Here is a 21,101-nt window from a genome sequence, read left to right as displayed (position 1 = left end):
AAACAGGAGGGCGTGGGTTCAATCCCAGCCGAGGTATGGAATTTTATCCTCATATAATTTGAGAATTTGACCACAACAATAGTACTAGCCTACTGCTGGAGTAAAGGGACTTTTCAGTCCTATGCGAGCAGTATAAATATAAATAAGCACTATTATTATTATTCCTTGAAGTCCTTCAGTCTATTTTTAGCTAAATCCCCTTTAGGGGTGAACTAAAAATGAAATATTGGTAAGAGAGCAGGAATAAGTCCCTAAGATCCCATACAATCGATTTTTATTGTTTTTTAAAGCTTCGATTGTCAGTTTGCGAGAAAGATCACAAATGAGACCCTGTCCTAAACTCTGTCGTAGATGCTAATTCCTGATTGGTAATACATTTAAAATTTCATGTGGTCCACCTTTTGAGATTAGTCACCAACTTCCACCGACGCGATGCGACGGTAGGACGGTACGTAATACAAAATTAGTATGACATGTTCAGGGTTAAGCGCAAAGCTGTGTAAAAGGGTAAATCTTGTTTTGCGATGTGTAGGTACATAGGTGCGATAATGGCGTACTTACAATTACGTACGATTAATTGCGTAGGCATAGGTTGCGTATCTACCTAAAGTTCTATGTTCACGCTCTGCCATAGTGTAAGAATTCATATTGGAAATTTTCCGCGCGGCCTTACGTAATCAGTGTTGCAAACGGCTGGATATTATTTTTTCCAAAATTAAAGTCCATTTTTCAATAAATCCTATAAAAATTCCATTCGGTTTCATTAATCCGTTCATCCTCGTTCTCTCTCCCTCCCTCGTTATCTCGCTCCTTCTCTCTCTCCCTCCCTCTATATGGCATATCTCCAAACGGATGTTTCTTGTGTCTATTTTTACTCTGATTGCTTCTCTTATCTTTTTATGCAAAAAGGTCACGGCTTCTCCAACAATCCCTATAGCGAATTTTGCTTATTTTGCGAAGCATGCTATTCTGTTTCTGTTATGGTTATGGAGTACTTGAGATTGTGTTTTGAATAAACTTGGGAATGGTGATGAAAAGCTCCTTGACAAAAAATTTGCCAGTGGCGTAGATCTTGACGAAAAATCAGACTCGTATCGTAGCAAGATCGACGAGGGCATTGTTTTCTTTAATCTACTCTTTTGAAATTATCTTACAAATGGTATTCCGTCTTGATGTTGGGCAACGATTTTGTTGGTCATTGGTAACTTTCTGGTGGGAATGTCATTCAAGTTGCAAGCCAACAAAAACCTGTGTCGTAGCATGCCCATCCCGTAGTGTGTCTCTCATCAGATGGGCGAGAAGAGACACAATACTTCCCATTTAGGTGCTGGGTGGACACGAGAACACCAGAAAGTAACCCGTTGAAAAATTTGCAATCGAAAATCGAGTACAATTTTTTGTGGATGGTGGGATTTGAACCCGGGACCTTCTGCATGGCAAGCAAGCGCATTACCACTTCACTAACCGTGCCCCCGTGTACTTATACTTTAATATTTTTACTTACATCATACAATTCCTATTCAGTATTTATTCTTGTTTACCTGAATTTCCATGTGTTTATTTTTAGGATTTCAAAAGTCACTCGAGACTCATGTTGTTCAGGAAACCCAGTGTTATGAAAGATGAACTCACGTGACTTGAAGTGTTATATTTATAGTTCCTTATTATAATTTATCAGCTGGCATTTCACATCACGTGTAGACTCTATCACTATACTGTATACTCTTCCTCTTATCATTGCAGAGAACGCCGGAGTCACCCTGAACCCATAGGAGCTTTCGATTCTCAGAGATTGAACTTTCAGACCACTTGATGTCTTCCTTGAAGTCCTTCAGTCTATTTTTAGCTAAATCCCCTTTACGGGTGAACTATTCAGTTCTCGACAGTCACAACTTTGGGTCGGGTTGTGTTTTTTTTTTTTTGGGGTCTTTTGGGTCACTATTAGGAAGCTATTCGCTAGGAAAACTCATTTTTTTCCTCATGCTCATAATTTTCTTCTTTTGCTCACTTTTTTCCAATTTTTCCTTATGCTTAATAGCTCATAATTCATAATGTACGGAGTTTATTGTATTTGGCCACCTTGTGTTTACAGGTTAATCTCTTCAAGGCATCATATGCATGTAACATATGTATTAGATTATAGATTCCCGTAGGTAGTCCTGATCTGCAGGATGTACACAGACACATATGTATAAGAAAGGAAATTAGAAATTTCATTACCTATGTCCTGTGGACAAAAATACTATCTACATAAATGCTAGAGATACATGAAAATATACTAAGTACCTACATAACGACTATGTATTTAAGTAGGTGTTAACGTACCTATAGGTTGGTATAATCCCCTGTATAACCGTAATAACGAGTTCCCGTTTCAATCACGTGTGTAGACAACATAAGGAATGTCAACCATGTCATAAAATGTACATAAGTATTACATTTACATAGTACCTATGTATAGAAATATAATTATCTTACATAGTTTTCATACATAGTACATTATTAGTATTGTAGTATAACATATTCATAGTGTTACGACTCTGAGAATGTCACTCTATCACGTGATAGGTGCATGTTATACGAATCATTATCGTATATACCTTGTCAAAGGTCAGGAATAGGATTTTACCCTCTTTCCTAACTACCCCTTGCAGTGCAATAGTCCGGAACAAAAATGGACGCGGCACACAAGGGATCAAGAAGAGACCGCCCTAACGTAATAATAATACCCCTATGCAGGTAATTAGGTACATTTATATTTTTATGAACTCTTCGTCCAAATTCTTACCAGAGGGTAACGTGCTTATGATGCTCGAGCGAATGCCCCTTTGGATGGCTTTCTTGCTGGGGTTTACCAACTCGGGATTGAGATGGCACGAGAAGTTCCCATTACTTAATACACAGGTCAATCCTGAGACAATCCACGGCGGTAAAACCTGACGTAAGTAGGTACATCGTGCATGTCATAGTGTCATACTATAGAAATAGATCCTAAGCATGTACATGTCATACTATGGTTCCTATATGTAGTCTGTAGGTATTCCATGTTGAGAATTTTCATGATGCTCAATGTGTGCCTTGGGCAAGGTCTTTAGGTCCTCTCAACAGGTCTTGGGTCACTATGAGTGGAAGATTTGTTTGTTTTCATGTTGAAGGGTAACAATAGGTACACAAAATAAATAAATATAATATAAGTAAGTACCTACTAACTAATATAACCATAAGTACCTGGTGGGTACTGAATAATATAAGTATGTAGATGTACTCAGTACCTACATATACATAGTACCTACCTACTCTTTAATGTATGATATTCTTAAAATAATGGGGTTATAAATGGAACTATGCTTGTCCTACATTGACTATAAATAGAACAGTCTGTACCTATACAACAACACAACATGCATAGCATACACAACATAGTAAGCATACCTACAACATTACATACATACAAACATACCTACAGGGGTACCTCAAGCAAAAGTATACAACTTTGTTTTAGGTACCTATCTACCTCTACCTGTACCTACTGAACCTTATTATAATTAATAATTAGGTACCTATGCATTTAATTTAATGTATTCTACTGTACTTACCTACTTTGGCCGCCCTCACAGAACTTTGATGATATGCTTTTCGTTGTAAACCCGGAAAATTTAGTTTCGTACGGGCCTCTTTTTTTAGTCGTTTCATGAAAACCTATTCTCCGTTGCGTAACTTGTGCATTGGGTACGAAGGTAATGTCCTGACAGGTGACTAAGTATTATCTGACAGTACCTTTGTTCTCCTGATCTTTGGTCGGAACCTGACCATATTCCGGTATTAGGGTGAAAGTTACCTTTTACCTCAAGAGATAGTTAACCTCCTCCGAGGCACTCATATGTCCCAACACGTGACTCCACAAATAGCTGTTTTACATTTTTCTTCCAAAGAGTAAACATTTGAAATTTTTACTTTTTGTAAAAGTAAACCTGAATGTTATCAGTTCGTGATAGTCTGGTTGCGGGGTGTACAAATAGAAATATCATGCTCCCAGTGAATGACTTTTGAGAAATTTGTCTAGGAACAGGGTGGCAACACTTCCCACAACTGGACAGGTACGACCTATCAGTAGAGCTACAACTAACTGTCTATCATTCAGACAGTATATTGTTTGTTTTGCTTCCGTATCAAAAGTGGCGGAAGTGTTGATTATAGCTTGGGGAAGTAGAAATTTGCTGTCCTTGAATATCAAAATTCCCCTCTTGGGTTTTACGCTTTCCGAGTTTTCAAAACCGCTTTGGTGAATTTGAATTTTTGTCAACTCCTATCGGCACGCATAGCTGCTGTCTTTATTTAATTGAGGGGCAAGGTCTTCAATCCACAGATACCTGCAATCGTACAATCCATTGCTGTCTTCGAGTAGTCATAGATATCTTCAATTGAATATGATGACATTATCGATGCTTCTGGTGAAATTTGGCCCTGAATAACGGCAATCCGTACATTTCTCAGAACTCGTCCAAGAAACTCTTTGTATCTAAATCCCTAAAAAGTCCTGAGAAACGCAAAGTCCTTTCAAGCTCGTATTCCAAAAATTACATAGCCTAAATAGTGGGTAGTGGGACTTAAGACCTGAATAACGGCTGAACTGTACATGATATTGCTAGACAATTTGGCCTTTTGACACTCAACCAATCTCTTTGAAAGACTTGGGCCGAAATCTAAAGTCCTGAGAAACGAGGAAAGTTTGCCCGTGAATAGAAGTCAAATCAAATCATTTTTGCAAAAGCAAATCTCTCCAAAAAAATTAAAAAACTTACTTGGGCCAAAATCTTAAGACCTAAAAACTACGAATTTGCCCTTAAATAGAGACCCAATAGTACATTTCTCTACGTTCCAAGTCAAGGAATTTCATGTTGGAAAAAGCGTATGAATAAACCCTGACTTGGTGAAAAGCTATTTTTATTACCTCAAGCGAATTTCACCCTGAGCAGGAAATGTAACGAGGCTAAACCACTGTGACGTCTTTCGACTTTCTGAGGCAATTCAAATCAAAAGGTCACAAAAGGCCATGCTCCTATTCGTAGACCTCAGGTCTAAATGAACATTCATAGTGTGGGTGATAGTCTAATATAATCTAAGAACAACACGCGTTGGACTTGATATACATATTTATTTCATTACTACCTACCTACTTTCCTTCTTTATTTTCATTATTACTTTCCTTATCTTTTTGAACTGTGTGATATTCAAAAAATAGAAGAGTTGAAAAAGTATTTATAAGTATTTATATTTATGAACAAAATACAATTTGTAAACACCTTGACACCATGACATGGGGAACTTTGTACAAAATAGATCATAGGAGAGAGTAATAGGTACAATGTACATAGATTTTTTTATATTTATAAACAAAATACAATTTGTAAACACCTTGACACCATGACATGGGGAACTTTGTACAAAATAGATCATAGGAGAGAGTAATACATAGAATATTTTTTTTTTCTTTTTTAAGAGGTTTAACAGAGGGAACTGTAACTGCTATGTTCTTATCGTCCCAAAAAAAAACACATGTATTTTTTTGTTAAGAGGTTTGACAGAGGGAACTGTAACTGCTATGGTCTTATCGTCCCAAAATCAAGAGAGAAGGAATCAGGATAGGAGAAAGCCAGCCGTTCCGAGAACGAACATTATCCCATTAGGATAAAATCCGCCCCGGGCGGGAATCGAATCCGCGGCCTAGCGCTTACAAGGCAGACGCACTACCAACTTAGCTAACTAGGCTGGCAACAGAATAAAACCATCGCATTAACGCATTTAGCATTAGTTGTAGCGCATATGGCCTGACAATGTGACTAGAGCAATGCACACAGTGATCAATGTGATCATACTCACTAGAAAGTTCACCTATTAATAGACGACCCCTGAAAAGTAACTAATAGGTACAAATGTTGTATTAGGCCTGCCATACACGTTATGGTCATCGGTCAGGCCTGTACACTGTACGTCCAAGCCTCTTTGGTAAGCCTGTTTCCTCACAGGTTTCGGTTGCCAGAGAGGTGAGTAGACCGGAGACACATCTCTGCCACTCATGAAAAGCCTGATACTTATACTATGATTTGTCTGCAGACTTGTCTTCCAACTTGGTCTCACAACTTTTTCTTTCAACAGATCGTACGTGTGTACGGTAAGTTTGTATAGAATTCTTATCTGAACCAGTGGCCGTTTTTCAGAGGCTTAGGTGTGGGGGCAAACAGCCCTAATGCATGAGTAGAGGTTCTACGAATCTACAAACCAATGGCGGTACACGATCTTTCGGAAGACAAGGTTGTGGGACTTGTGGGACCCAGTTGTAAGATACAACAGTCTATCAGACAGTTAGTTAGTGTGTGTAACTGTGTATATGGCATTAGGGCTGGCTTGCACAGTCCAGGCCTTTTCTAACATGTATGGCCCGTTCCCCCGAGTGAGTCTCATCCGATTTTTCGTCTATACGCACACTTCCGAAAGATCAGTGAGAACGGGCCTTAACATGTATGGCCGGCGCGACTTTACAATATCAATAATAAGGATCTACCTGTTGTAAAGCACAAGCCACAGTCTAGTTAGGATAAGATAGTGTTGTTTGTAGTACTAGGAGTCACTAAAAAAACATAGCGTTGTTGTGTAGGTGTTATGCCACGATTGTCCAATCTTTTGATAAGACTATCAAACACAATAGCAAGTAGTACTATAGAATGCTATAGTTTACTTGCTCAGGAAGTCAGGTCGATAAGAGGAAAAGCTCAATTTATGCAATGAAAAAAGTACCCAAAGGTTCGATAGCTCCCTAATTTATCAAATAGGTAGTACGACATACTAGGTACTATACGTCCACAGGTAATAAAGTGGTGCAATATAACTGAGCTAAAGTAACTACAACATGTCTTTTCGAAAGTGTAAATAAAGCATTGTACCCTATTCTACTCGTTTATTATATCTACCTACAGCAATAACAATAAATTTGTCATTCCTAATTTACAGATACAACGGAAGATGTCCAGAATAGCTGTAAATTTTAAATTGAATCTCCCTCCCTACCTTCAATTACATCTCCACCCATGAACCCACAGAACTGCCAATAATGGAATGGAAACGTATTGAGGACGGATTGGCAGGGAAGAATGCTTTCTAGTACTGGATGCACTTTACAGCTTAGAAACACTACGTAAGTACAAAACCTCTTTGCTTCGTTTAACTCCGCCATAAGTGGCTGCTCATCAGAAGAGTAAGCACTTATGCCAGTCCCAAGCCTGGATAAAGGAGGAGGGTTGTGAATTGGGAAGCCCACTTCCTCAATAACGTAAAACGAACGGGTTAACCTGCTGTAAAAAGCCTCTACACTCTGGACAGATTCCCTGGAAAAGTCGACTGTTGTGGCGGCAAAGAATTTGGAAATTCTTGGTCTTGAACACTGGACAACGGAAAGGATTTGAAGGATTGTCGAAGAGATCAAGATTCACCATGAGCTGTAATGCAAACTGCGAGACGTAAATCACTTTGTTTCTTGTTCCTTCAGTTAACGGACGATATTTCTTTTAGTTTGTTTGTATGTATATTTGTTTTATTCTAACTTCCAAGCGGTTTGTTCCACAAAGGATACCTATTTGCTCATTAGATTTTGGACCTAATCGGGCCTTTGGGCACCCGATACAGGTCCTTTTCTGAGTCAGTCGGTTACGTGTGTCCCAAGTCCCAAGTTTAATAGATCAGACTCTAACTTATACGATAGGTCCCCAATTCCTTTGGTACCTACTTGGATTTTGGTTCCTACTTAACTATTTTTCTAGTAAGCTTCTTGTTATGGCAAATTACCAAAGTACACATGTCAGGGCATAAGTCGATTGATTTTCCAGTCATTTGCATCCAAGCTGATAGTGCATGTCCTCTTAACCTTTATCAATTCCCAGCGCGTGTTTGTGCCACCTTCCTGGTTGAGAAGTATTTCGCTATCATGCGTGTTTTCAATAGCAGGTCTCCTCGGGTCACTTATCTCAACATTCAACAACGCTCGGAAAACCTATTGAGTCCCATGATACTCGAAACAGCTGCCTCAAGCTGTGTCCACACATAGTCAAACTCGTTTATCGATGGTGTATTGCCGAGGTGAAGGGGTGAATCTATGTTGTTGAGGCAACGTACGGTTTCAGTCGAAGTCGACTATGTTTGGACACAGTTGGATACATTACTCCAGTCTAGTTAGCTTCGTTGGTAAGCGCTAGGTAGCGAGTAGGGTTTCCGCCCGGGGTGGACAGATAACGTTTCTTCTCGGAACGGCTGGCTTTCTCCTATCCTGATTTTGGGACGATAAGACCTTAGCGGGAACAGTTTCCTCTATCAAACCTCTAAAAAAATTTGGACCGATTGCAATACTTTCATTACTAGTATAGCTCGCTATACTGTAGTAATAGAAAGTAAAAATCCATCATAATTGAGCAGGTTAAAAAAAAAAAATCACTTCTTAGAACATGAAGTCACTTCGTTCATTCAATGAAATTGTAATTTATATTTATACCTACCTATTTATCACCTATCACAGTAATCAGAAATTTAAGTGACCCATATCACAGGAACTGCAGTACTAATAATTATTATCGTTACATATTGATGGTCGGGAGTACTCGGTAGGTAGGTAGGTACTTGAAGTGATAATAAGTATTAAATAGTCTGCGATTAGATTTTACATTTTGGCCTGTCTGGGCACCTATACGGCCTGAGAGGTCTGAGGGGCTAACGACTTAAAGGTCAAGGTAAATAAAGAAATTGTAGAAGAAAAGGGATCTAATTAGAAAAGAAATTGTAGAAGAAAAGGGATCTAATTAGAATAACTTTCATAATAATTTTACTCTTTGATTTAGGGATGGGTAAATATTTAGTGAATCGATTCAAAGAGTTGAATATTTCAAAAGAATCGTGAATCGCGATTCTTAGATTCAAAGAATCGCGATTCTTGAAGAGTCGAGGAAAGTGTGTGGTGGGGGGAAAAAGAATCGGCTATGCTGCAATCACATTGGTTACGAAAAGCAGCGAGAGTGATCCTGTGTGCTGTCTCTCTCTCACTACAAAAGAATCGCGATTCTTTGAGTCGAATATTTGAAAAGAATCGAATCGTGGTATTCGAATATTCAAAAAGAGTCGAATATCCCATCCCTACTTTGATTCAAAATGGGCGCCGGCGTGGCGCATCAAAAATAAGATTACCCAAGTTCCTATGTAATAGAGGGTAAAAAAAAGTTTGATAGGGGAAACTGAAACTTCCAACAGCCAGCCTAGCTTAGTTGGTAGCAATTTTGTTAGAGCTCATTTTGAGGGAGATTTCTTCAGTGGGAGATTTTGTAATCGCGCCAGCCTAGTTAGCTTGGTTGGTGGCGCGCCTGCCTTGTAAGCGCTAGGCCGCGGGTTCGATTCCTGCCCGGGGCGGATTTTATCCTGACGGGATGATGTTCGTTCTCGGAACGGCTGGCTTTTGTAAGCGCTAGGCCGCGGGTTCGATTCCCGCCCGGGGCGGATTTTATCCTGATGGGATAATGTTCGTTCTCGATGGAAGCGCTAGGCCGCGGGTTCGATTCCCGCCCGGGGCGGATTTTATCCTGATGGGATAATGTTCGTTCTCGGAACACCGGTAAGCGCTAGGCCGCGGGTTCGATTCCCGCCCGGGGCGGATTTTATCCTGTAAGCGCTAGGCCGCGAGTTCGATTCCCGCCCGGGGCGGATTTTATCCTCATGGGATAATGTTCGTTCTCGGAACGGCTCGCGCTAGACCCGGGTTCGATTCCCGCCCGGGGCGGATTTTATCCTGATGGGATAATGTTCGTTCTCGGAACGGCTGGCTTTCGTCCTACGGCATAAATTAAGTTAAGGTTCAGCCAGCCTAGCTAGCTTAGTTGGTAGTGCGTCTGCCTTGTAAGCGCTAGGCCACTGGGCTCGATTCCCGCCCGAGGCGGATTTTATCCTGATGGGATAATGTTCGTTCTCGGAACGGCTGGCTTTCTCCTATCCTTCGATTCCCGCCCGGGGCGGATTTTATCCTGATGGGATAATGTTCGTTCTCGGAACGGCTGGCTTTCGTCCCGGGTTCGATTCCCGCCCGGGGCGGATTTTATCCTGATGGGATAATGTTCGTTCTCGGAACGGCTGGCTTTCGTCCTACGGGTTCGATTCCCGCCCGGGGCGGATTTTATCCTGCTGGGATAATGTTCGTTCTCGGAACGGCTGGCTTTCTCCTATATCCTGTCTTCCTTGTTGTGGTTCTAGAGATAGAGCGATCAGTGTGTGAAATGTGAAATGTGAATGAGTGAATGGATCTCGTTCTTATAATATAAGATTGAGGGGTTTAGTGAGCGTCCATATCGGCGATAATAAACTATGGACCATTGACTACCGGCGAGAACATCGACCATCGCACCAGCAGGGTGTCCACTACTCCACTATGGTCGGAGTTATAGTCAAGGCTCCGTTGAGGACGCTTTTATTCATTAGTATGGTTCGTATATTTTCTCTTGGGTCGATACTGGGCGAGGGTCGATGGTCGCTTCCCCGTTGTGGACGCCTGCTTGGGGTTTAGAATTTGGATTACAGTTCGGGAGTCCACAACCCGCGATTTAGCACCCCATCCAATACTACTTTTGAGTACCGTACGTTTCGTTGGTTGCTTATTTCAGTGAACTGCTCTGGACTGGTGCTAACGATAAGGAGTCTTAATCTAAAGGCCTTCTAATTGATTCACTAGGTAAGACATAAGGTCTTATCGTCCCGAAATCGAAGAGAGAAGGAAAACAGATTAGAGAATGCCAGCCGTAGCGACAACGAATATTATCCGTTCAGGATAAAATCCTCCCCGGGCGGGAATCGGACCCGCGGTCTAGCGCTTGGCAGACGCACTAGGTATCAAAGGAATATATAACTCAAAAAGATGGAATAATGATGGCAGTATGTCAATATGGGGATAATGGAAATGGAACCGGAATACCTTAGAATTTGAATACAAAGAGGAACCAAGCTCGAAGAAAATGGAGGCAAGCTTTTGATGGTTTGAAACCGAATAGTGCAAGAAAAAAATATGGATTAATAATCTGTATAATTTGGAACAAAAACGCATGGCTTGGAAAATTAGATAAAAGTCATAGTTTTTTCTTTCGTAGACACCAAAAAATTAACGTTATTAACCCTCACTTCGACAACAACACAAAGAGATGAGCGGTAATAAGTATGGAACAATATCTATTTTTAAAAACAACTAACACACGGACAAAAATTGCCAAAAATGAGTGCAAACATAAATCATAATAAGAAAATAAAAATAAATAATCTAAAAAGTTGGATTAGGTATACCTCTAAAGAACAATATGACAAAGTTTCTAGAAAAGTACAAAGTAATGCAAATCTTCTAGAAAACATAGAAGTAGGAAGAAAGGTAATATAATAGGTAGGTACTCACTGGAATGGAAGCATGCAGGAAACAAATTATAAAGTCAGACGGAAATTGCTGGATTTTATTGCTGATATCAATAGGGAACTACTTGCTGATACCAAAAATTGGTAACTGGTAGACTTAATGAAACTTCAAAGGAAATTTGGGTTAACTTACCTTGTATCGGATTAAAAAAGTAAGAAAATTCCGAAGAGCTTATGTATGAAAGAGAGTGTAAATGTAAGTTACTTAACTACCATTTGAGATAATTTGGTTTGTTCGCGAATAAAATTTGTAAAATAGTTAATAAATTAAAACATAAAATAGAAACACAAAATAGTTGGACGTTACGTGTAAATAAAAAATGGACAAAACAAAACTATTAAAAATATAATATAAAATCACAAAAAATGGGTAATGTATTTTCACTTTCGTTTAAAAAATAAAGACTTGAAATTTGTAGAAAAGTAGAGAAAGTTCGAGTTGTACGGTTTTTTATAAATTTTATTTAAATTTTAAATAAACAATTTGTTATTTTTTTTAAAATACTTAATTTCGTGTAAAAAGAGTGTGGAAGCTATTTACAAAGTAGGTAACTCAGAGACATCAACAGTTGAAATTGTATTAAACCATCAACTGAGCTCTGCTTCTAACTTGAACTTGTGCGCTCCCCATATGCATGGTGAGTGATAATCGTTTAACAATGAGTGAAAAATATATTTGACTTGCATTAACTTTGAAATTTCTGGTACCAACACCATGTGCTTTCCGTAGGTTACAGCTGATAATAGATATGATCAGAAGAACCAATCAGAAGTCTAGGATTTTACAACCTTATCACTTTATCACACATAGGTATAGATTATTCATAGATTAACTATAATATTATATTATACTGTAGGTAATTGATTATTTAACGCTAGGTGATATTAGTATATCTATAGAAATTACTATAGGTAACAATGTTATTAAATATAGGTAGGTAAGGGGGAAAAACAAGTGCATTTTCTTTATGTTGTCCAAGAGATAAACTCTGAACTTTTGCACTTGACTGCAATTTGCATTAATTTGTTATTTAATTTGTTTTGTAGTTGGAATCCAATTTTACGGATCATCTCATTAAAAGGTTAGATGTTTAGATAGGAAGTAGAGGCCGTTGTACATTATAGGTGACTGCTCTTATGTAAAATCTTTTGTTTATCTTAGTCGAATAAGACTACTAAATTGAATTAGGTCCCTTTATCCCACAGTCTAAAGGCGACCATCTATGTACTTCCCGATCTACTAGATTAACTAGATATATCTATCTGTCAGGTCTGCAATCCTGAAGATAACTTTGCATAGGTATCAAATTTGGCAAAATTTTGACGTCACAGAAACTGTCACCATGGTTATGCAAGGTTTCTAAAGGTTTCTCTTTGTGATTTTGACGTCACAACTTTTGCGAAAAGAGAAGTTTCTTACAGAACGTAGGCCATGGGTTAGGTCTGCCTGACAAACCTGTTCAAGCAGACCTATCCGGTAGATCGATAGATCCGGTAGATCAATGGATTGCTAGGTCAAACTTACTCAGCCTCACTCACTCGGAAAAAAGGACCCTTATGGCCCTCCCCCACTGGTCCGATCGTGTCCTAAATTCTTATGAGAAAAATTCTTTTTTTGTGTTGAACATATCTGCTAAATGTCATCAAAATCGGGCAGACCATTTGAGAGAGTTATGGTAAAACAAACAAACTAACAAACGAACAAGCAAACTAACTAACGAACGAACAAAGATAGAAAAGCGGCGATAGCACGTTAGATGCACCAGTCAATCGTTCACTGTTGTTTCGTTTTCCGTGTCCGGATCAAAGTCCGAATGGTTCACTGAAACTGAGCAACGTTGCGCGTGGTTGGTATCCGGTGACCATCTGGGCAAGCGAGTGATGACCCAAAGTGAGTTCAAACTCCATTTTTAAGTTTAACTTTTGAATTCAGCAATCTGATTGGTTGATTTCAAAATTTTCGGCCAATCAGTTTGTTTAGTCCAAGAGTCTCACTAAAACGGAGTTTAAACTCACTTTTTGGACCCGGCCATGACTGAACTTCAAAATCATCGAGTGAAAACTTTCAACTCACTTCTTTCATTCAATAGTAATACAGTCAAACCTGTCTAAGTGGGAATCCAAGGGATCTGCAATTTTTGCCCACTTATCCAGGTTTCCCACTTAGACGGGTTTTTGGTCATTGGTAACTTTCTGGTGGGAATGTCATTCAAGTTGCAAGCCAACAAAAACCTGTGTCGTAGCATGCCCATCCCGTAGTGAGAATTTTGGAAGGTTGTCTCCGTTATGAGAAGCAACAATATTATATGAAGCCTTACAGCGATGAGGAAGCGGAAGAAGAAGAAGAAGAAGAAGAAGAAGAAGAAGAAGAAGAAGAAGAAGAAGAAGAAGAGGAAGAAGAAGGGAAGATGAAGAAGAAAGAAGAAGATGATTATAGGAAAAAGAAGAAGAGAAGGGAGGAGGCAGAGAAGAAAAAGAAGAGGAAGAAGAAAAAGGAGAAGAGAGACCATCATGTCGACCCCGCAAAAGAAAACTTTGCCAAGGTGAAGTTTCAACACCGGAAATTTCAATAATAATTATAGTTACCTAGGTATGAAGTTTCAATGAAGTTGAAGGTAAAAGTTACATTATTAATTATTTATTACCCTTCATGTCCGTATGAATGCAGTCTGATAAGGAGTCTTAATCTAAAGGCCTTCTAATTGATTCACTAGGTAAGACATAAGGTCTTATCGTCCCGAAATCGAAGAGAGAAGGAAGACAGATTAGAGAAAGCCAGCCGTTCCGACAACGAATATTATCCGTTCAGGATAAAATCCTCCCCGGGCGGGAATCGGACCCGCGGCCTAGCGCTTGGCAGACGCACTAGGTATCAAAGGAATATAACTCAAAAAGATGGAATAATGATAGCAGTATGTCAATATGGGGATAATGGAAATGGAACCGGAATACCTCAGAATTTGAATACAAAGAGGAACCAAGATCGAAGAAAATGGAGGCAAGCTTTTGATGGTTTGAACCCGAATAGTGCAAGAAAAAAAATATGGATTAGCAATCTGTATAATTTGGAACAAAAACGCATGGCTTGGAAAATTTGATAAAAGTCATAGTTTTTTCGTTCGTAGACACCAAAAAATTAACGTTATTAACCCTTACTTCGACAACACCACAAAGAGATGAGCGGTAATAATCATAAATATGGAACAATCTCTATTTTAAAAACAACTAACACACGGACAAAAATTGCCAAAAATGAGTAAAAATAAATAATCAAAAAAGTTGGATTAGGTATACCTCTAAAGAATAATATGACAAAGTTTCTAGAAAAATACAAAGTAATGCAAATCTTCTAGAAAACATAGAAGTAGGAAGAAAGGTAATAGGTAGGTACTTACTGGAATGGAAGCATGCAAGAAACAAAAGTCAGACGGAAATTGCTGGATTTTATTGCTGATATCAATAGGTAACTACTTGCTGATACCAAAAAAACATCCAAGTATACCTAATATGTATTGAATTTAATTATTAAAATTTTAACACTTCTTAATGAATGAAACTTCCAAGGAAATTTGGGTTAACTTACCTTGTATCGGATTAAAAAAGTAAGAAAATTCCGAAGAGCTTGTGTATGTAAGAGATTGTAAATGTAAGTTACTTAACTACCATTTGAGATAATTTGGTTTGTTCGCGAATAAAATTTGTAAAATAGTTAATAAATTAAAACATAAAATAGAAACACAAAATAGTTGGACGTTACGTGTAAATAAAAAATGGACAAAACAAAACTATTAAAAATATAATATAAAATCACAAAAAATGGGTAATGTATTTTCACTTTCGTTTAAAAAATAAAGACTTGAAATTTGTAGAAAAGTAGAGAAAGTTCGAGTTGTACGGTTTTTTATAAATTTTATTTAAATTTTAAATAAACAATTTGTTATTTTTTTTCACAAAAAATGGGTAATGTATTTTCACTTTCGTTTAAAAAATAAAGACTTGAAATTTGTAGAAAAGTAGAGAAAGTTCGAGTTGTACGCTTTTTTTTTTATTTTCTTTTTATAAATTTTAAATAAACAATTTGTTATTTTTTTAAAAATACTTAATTTCGTGTAAAAAGAGTGTGGAAGCTATTTACAAAGTAGGTAACTCAGAGACATCAACAGTTGAAATTGTATTAAACCATCAACTGAGCTCTGCTTCTAACTTGAACTTGTGCGCTCCCCATATGCATGGTGAGTGATAATCGTTTAACAATGAGTGAAAAATATATTTGACTTGCATTAACTTTGAAATTTCTGGTACCAACACCATGTGCTTTCCGTAGGCTACAGCTGATAATAGATATGATCAGGCAACCAATCAGAAGTCTAGGATTTTACAACCTTATCATTTATCACACACAGGTATAGGTAGATCATTCATAGATTAACTACTGTAGGTAATTGATTATTTAACGCTAGGTGATATTAGTATATCTATAAAAGTACATACTATAACAATGTTATTAAGAATAGGTACGAAAGGGGGAAAAAACAAGTGCATTTTCTTTATGTTGTCCAAGAGATAAACTCTGAACTTTTGCACTTGACTGCAATTTGCATTAGTTTGTTATTTAATTTGTTTTGTAGTTGGAATGCAATTTTACGGATCATCTCATTAAAAGGTTGGATATTTAGATAGGAAGTAGAGGCCGTTGTATATTATAGGTGACTGCTCTTATGTAGAATCTTTTGTTTATCTTGGTCGAATAAGACTGATAAATTGAATTAAGTCCCTTTATCCCACAGTCTAAAGGCGACCATCTATGTACTTCCTCCCAATCTACTAGATTAACTAGATCTATCTATCTATCTGTCAGGTCTGCATTTCTGAAGATAACTTTGCATAGGTATCAAATTTGGCAAAATTTTGACGTCACAGAAACTGTCACAATGGTTGTGCAAGGTTTCTAAAGGTTTCTCTTTGTGATTTTGACGTCATAACTTTTGCGAAAAGAGAAGTTTCTTACAGAACGTAGGCCATGGGTTAGGTCTGCCTGACAAACCTGTTCAAGCAGACCTATCCGGTAGATCGATAGATCGGTCAATGGCAATGGATAGCTAGGTCAAACTTACTCAGCCTCACTCACTCGGAAAAAGGGACCCTTATGGCCCTCCCCCAATGGTCCGATCGTGTCCTAAATTCTTATGAGAAAAATTCTTTTTTTGTGTTGAACATAATTATGTATCTGCTAAATTTCATCAAAATCGGGCAAACCATTTGAGAGTTATGGTAAAACAAACAAACAAACAAACGAACTAACAAACAAACAAACAAACAAACGAACGAACTAACAAACTAACTAACTAACAAACGAACGAACGAACTAACAAACTAACTAACAAACGAACGATCGAACGAACAAAGATAGAAAAGCGGCGATAGCACGTTAGATGCACCAGTCAATGGTTCACTGTTGTTTCGTTTTCTGTGTCCGGATCAAAGTCCGAATGGTTCACTGAAACTGAGCAACGTTGCGCGTGGTTGGTATCCGGATGGGTGACCATCTGGGCAAGCGAGTGATGACCCAACTCCATTTAAGTTTAACTTTTGAATTCAGCAATCTGATTGGTTGTTTTCAAAATTTTCGGCCAATCAGTTTGTTTAGTCCAAGAGTTTAACTTAAACGGAGTTTAAACTCACTTTTTGGACCCGGCCATGACTGAACTTCAAAATCATCGAGTGAAAACTTTCAACTCCCTTCTTTCATTCAATAGTAATACAGTCAAACCTGTCTAAGTGGGAATCCAAGGGACCTGCAATTTTTGTCCACTTATCCAGGTTTCCCACTTAGACGGGTCCTACTTAGACAGGTTCGACTGTAATCATAACATAACTATTACAATCAGAATCTCCAATCTCCGTATAGCTCCACATTTTATTATTGTTTATTGGGTTTATTTATAGCCGGCCTGTGTTGGCGCTAATAATTTGATCATGTGAGTTTCGCATGATGCTCAATGTGTGCCTTGGGCAAGGTCTTTAGGTCCTCTCAACAGGTCTTGGGTCACTATGAGTGGAAGATTTGTTTGTTTTCGTGTTGAAGGGTAACAATAGGTACACAGAATAAATATAATATAAGTAAGTACCCACTAACTAATATAACCATAAGTACCTACCTACTCTGTAATATATGATATTCTTAAAATAATGGGGTTATAAATGGAACTATGCTTGTCCTACATTGACTATAAATAGAGCAGTCTGTACCTATACAACTACACAACATACATACACATTACACAGCATACACAACTACACAACATAGTAAGCATACCTACAACGTTACATATACATACATACAAACATACCTACAAGGGTACCCTAAACAAAGGTATACAACTTTGTTTTAGGTACCTATCTACCTCTACCTGTACCTACTGAACCTTATTATAATTAATAATTAGGTACCTATGCATTTAATTTAATGTATTCTACTGTACTTACCTACTTTGGCCGCCCTCACAGAACTTTGATGATATGCTTTTCGTCGTAAGCCCGGAAAATTTAGTTTCGTACGGGCCTCTTTTTGGGTGAGTTCTGTTGTTTACTGAGCCATCACAAGCCACAAGTTAAATACCTATTATCACGACAGTGATTTTATTAGTGTGCTATTTTTATATGATTTGTATCATGGCATTCATGTCTTTCTAAGAAGGGTTACATTTCTGATCAATCGTGGATCGTGGTACATGAAAACCGGGAGAAAGAGCTCAATTTTGTACCAATATACTCAAACTTGTACCAAGAAGGAGGGACATTCAGACAGTATATTGTTTGTTTTGCTTCCGTATCAAAAGTGGCGGAAGTGTTGATTATAGCTTGGGGAAGTAGAAATTTGCTGTCTTTGAATATCAAAATTCCCCTCTTGGGTTTTACGCTTTCCGAGTTTTCAAAACCGCTTTGGTGAATTTGAATTTTTGTCAACTCCTATCGGCACGCATAGCTGCTGTCTTTATTTAATTGAGGGGCAAGGTCTTCAATCCACAGATACCTGCAATCGTACAATCCATTGCTGTCTTCGAGTAGTCATAGATATCTTCAATTGAATATGATGACATTATCGATGCTACTGGTGAAATTTGGCCCTGAATAACGGCAATCCGTACATTTCTCAGAACTCGTCCAAGAAACTCTTTGTATCTAAATCCCTAAAAAGTCCTGAGAAACGCAAAGTCCTTTCAAGCTTGTGTTCCAAAAATTACATAGTCTAAATAGTGGGTAGTGGGACTTAAGACCTGAATAACGGCTGAACTGTACATGATATTGCTAGACAATTTGGCCTTTTGACACTCAACCAATCTCTTTGAAAGACTTGGGCCGAAATCTAAAGTCCTGAGAAACGAGGAAAGTAAACGTGTTTTGGCACTAAAATCTGACCATCGAAATTTTGACCCGATTACATTACTTTCCTTCCTATAGGATAAGGAAAGTAAAAAAAAGTTTGATAGGGGAAACTGAAACTTATAACAACGAGGTCTTATCGTTCTTACCTATCTATTGAGGGGTTTAGTGAGCGTCCATAACGGCGAAAATAAACTATGGACCATTGACTACCGCCGAGAACATCGACCATCGCACCAGCAGGGTGTCCACTACTCCACTATGGTCGAAGTTATAGTCAAGGCTCCGTTGAGGACGCTTTTATTCATTAGTATGGTTCGTAGATTTTCTCTTGGGTCGATACTGGGCGAGGGTCGATGGTCGCTTCCCCGTTGTGGACGCCTACTTGGGGTTTAGAATTTGGATTACAGTTCGGGAGTCACACCCGTGATTTAGCACCCCGTCCAACCCGCGATTTAGCACCCCATCCAAGAGTAACTTTTGGGTACCGTACGTTTCATTGGTTGCTTATTTCAGTGATCTGCTCGGGACTGGTGCTAACTCGGTTTTTTTTTTTAAGAGGTTTGACAGAGGGAACTGTAACTGCTATTGTCTTATCGTCCCGAAATCGAAGAGAGAAGTATTTCGCTATCATGCGTGTTTTCAATAGCAGGTCTCCTCGGGTCACTTATCTCAACATTCAACAACGCTCGGAAAACCTATCGAGTCCCATGATACTCGAAACAGCTGCCTCAAGCTGTGTCCACACATAGTCAAACTCGTTTATCGATGGTCTATTGCCGAGGTGAAGGGGTGAATCCATGTTGTTGAGGCAATGTACGGTTTCAGTCGAAGTCGACTATGTTTGGACACACCGTAATGCCTACAACTGTATCCAACTGGTTACATTACTCCAGCCTAGTTAGCTTGGTTGGTAAGCGCTATAGGTAGCGGGTAGGGTTTCCGCCCGGGGTGGACAGATAACGTTTGTTCTCGGAACGGCTGGCTTTCTCCTATCCTGATTTTGAGACGATAAGACCTTAGTGGGAACAGTTTCCTCTATCAAACCTCTAAAAAAAATTTGGACCGATTGCAATACTTTCATGACTAGTATAGCTCATACTGTAAGTGAAAATCCATCATATTTGAGCAGGTTTAAAAAAATCACTTCTTAGAACATGAAGTCACTTCGTTCATTCAATAAAATTGTAATTTATATTTATACCTACCTATTTATCACCTATCACAGTAATCAGAAATTTAAGTGACCCATATCACAGGAACTGCAGTACTAATTATTATTGTTACATATTGATGGTCGGGAGTACTCGGTAGGTAGGTACTTAAAGTGATAATATTAAATAGTCTGCGATTAGATTTTACATTTTGGCCTGTCTGGGCACCTATACGGCCTGAGAAGTCTGAGGGGCTAACGACTTAAAGGTCAAGGTGAATAAGGAAATTGTAGAAGAAAAGGGATCTAATTAGGATAACTTTTGTAATAATTTTACTCTTTGATTCAAAATGGACGCCGGCGTGGCGCATCAAAAATAAGATTACCTAAGTTCCTATGTAATATAGAGTAAAAAAAATCTGGCGTGAACATCACACGACTTTCCTTATCCTATTGAATGATGCTTATTTTTATGTTCTATTGTAACTTTTACAATATCTCTAACCGTTTAGTCAGTATAGCTGAAAACCGCCAAAAAACGGTCGAAATCTGTCCAAAAGCGGTCAAAATACCGCCAAGCGCAGCAACCATCTCAACCAAACGTTTTGTGTTGCATCCTTGTCACATTTGTGAACTACATACCAAATTTCAAGTCTCTAGCTCATACCATTCCCGAGATATTGTTAAATTACACCAAAAACCGCCAAAAAACGGTAAAATGCCGCCAACCGTTGCACCGGTCTTAACCAAAAGTTTCGTGTCGCATCCTTGTCACATTTGACAGCTACATACCAAATTTCAAGTCTCTAGCTCTTACCGTTCTCGAGATATTTTGTTTACAGACAGACACACACACACGGACCAATGGCTGAAACTTTGCATTTAGGCTCTAGGGACCTCAAAACGTGTTTCGTCACTAAAATCTGACCATCGAAATTTTGACCCGATTACATTACTTTCCTTCCTATAGGATAAAAGTAAAAAATGGTGTTTTGGATTATTATTCTGAAATCCAATTTTATCTAGTGTAAGAGGCCCTGATAACTTTGGGGGGGCTTAAGCCCCCCAAGCCCCCCCCTATCGCCAC

Source organism: Diaphorina citri, unplaced genomic scaffold (assembly GCF_000475195.1).
Source record: "Diaphorina citri unplaced genomic scaffold, Diaci psyllid genome assembly version 1.1 scaffold419, whole genome shotgun sequence".
Classification (NCBI taxonomy): Eukaryota; Metazoa; Arthropoda; class Insecta; order Hemiptera; family Psyllidae; genus Diaphorina; species Diaphorina citri.
Note: the sequence above shows the minus strand (reverse complement) of the source record.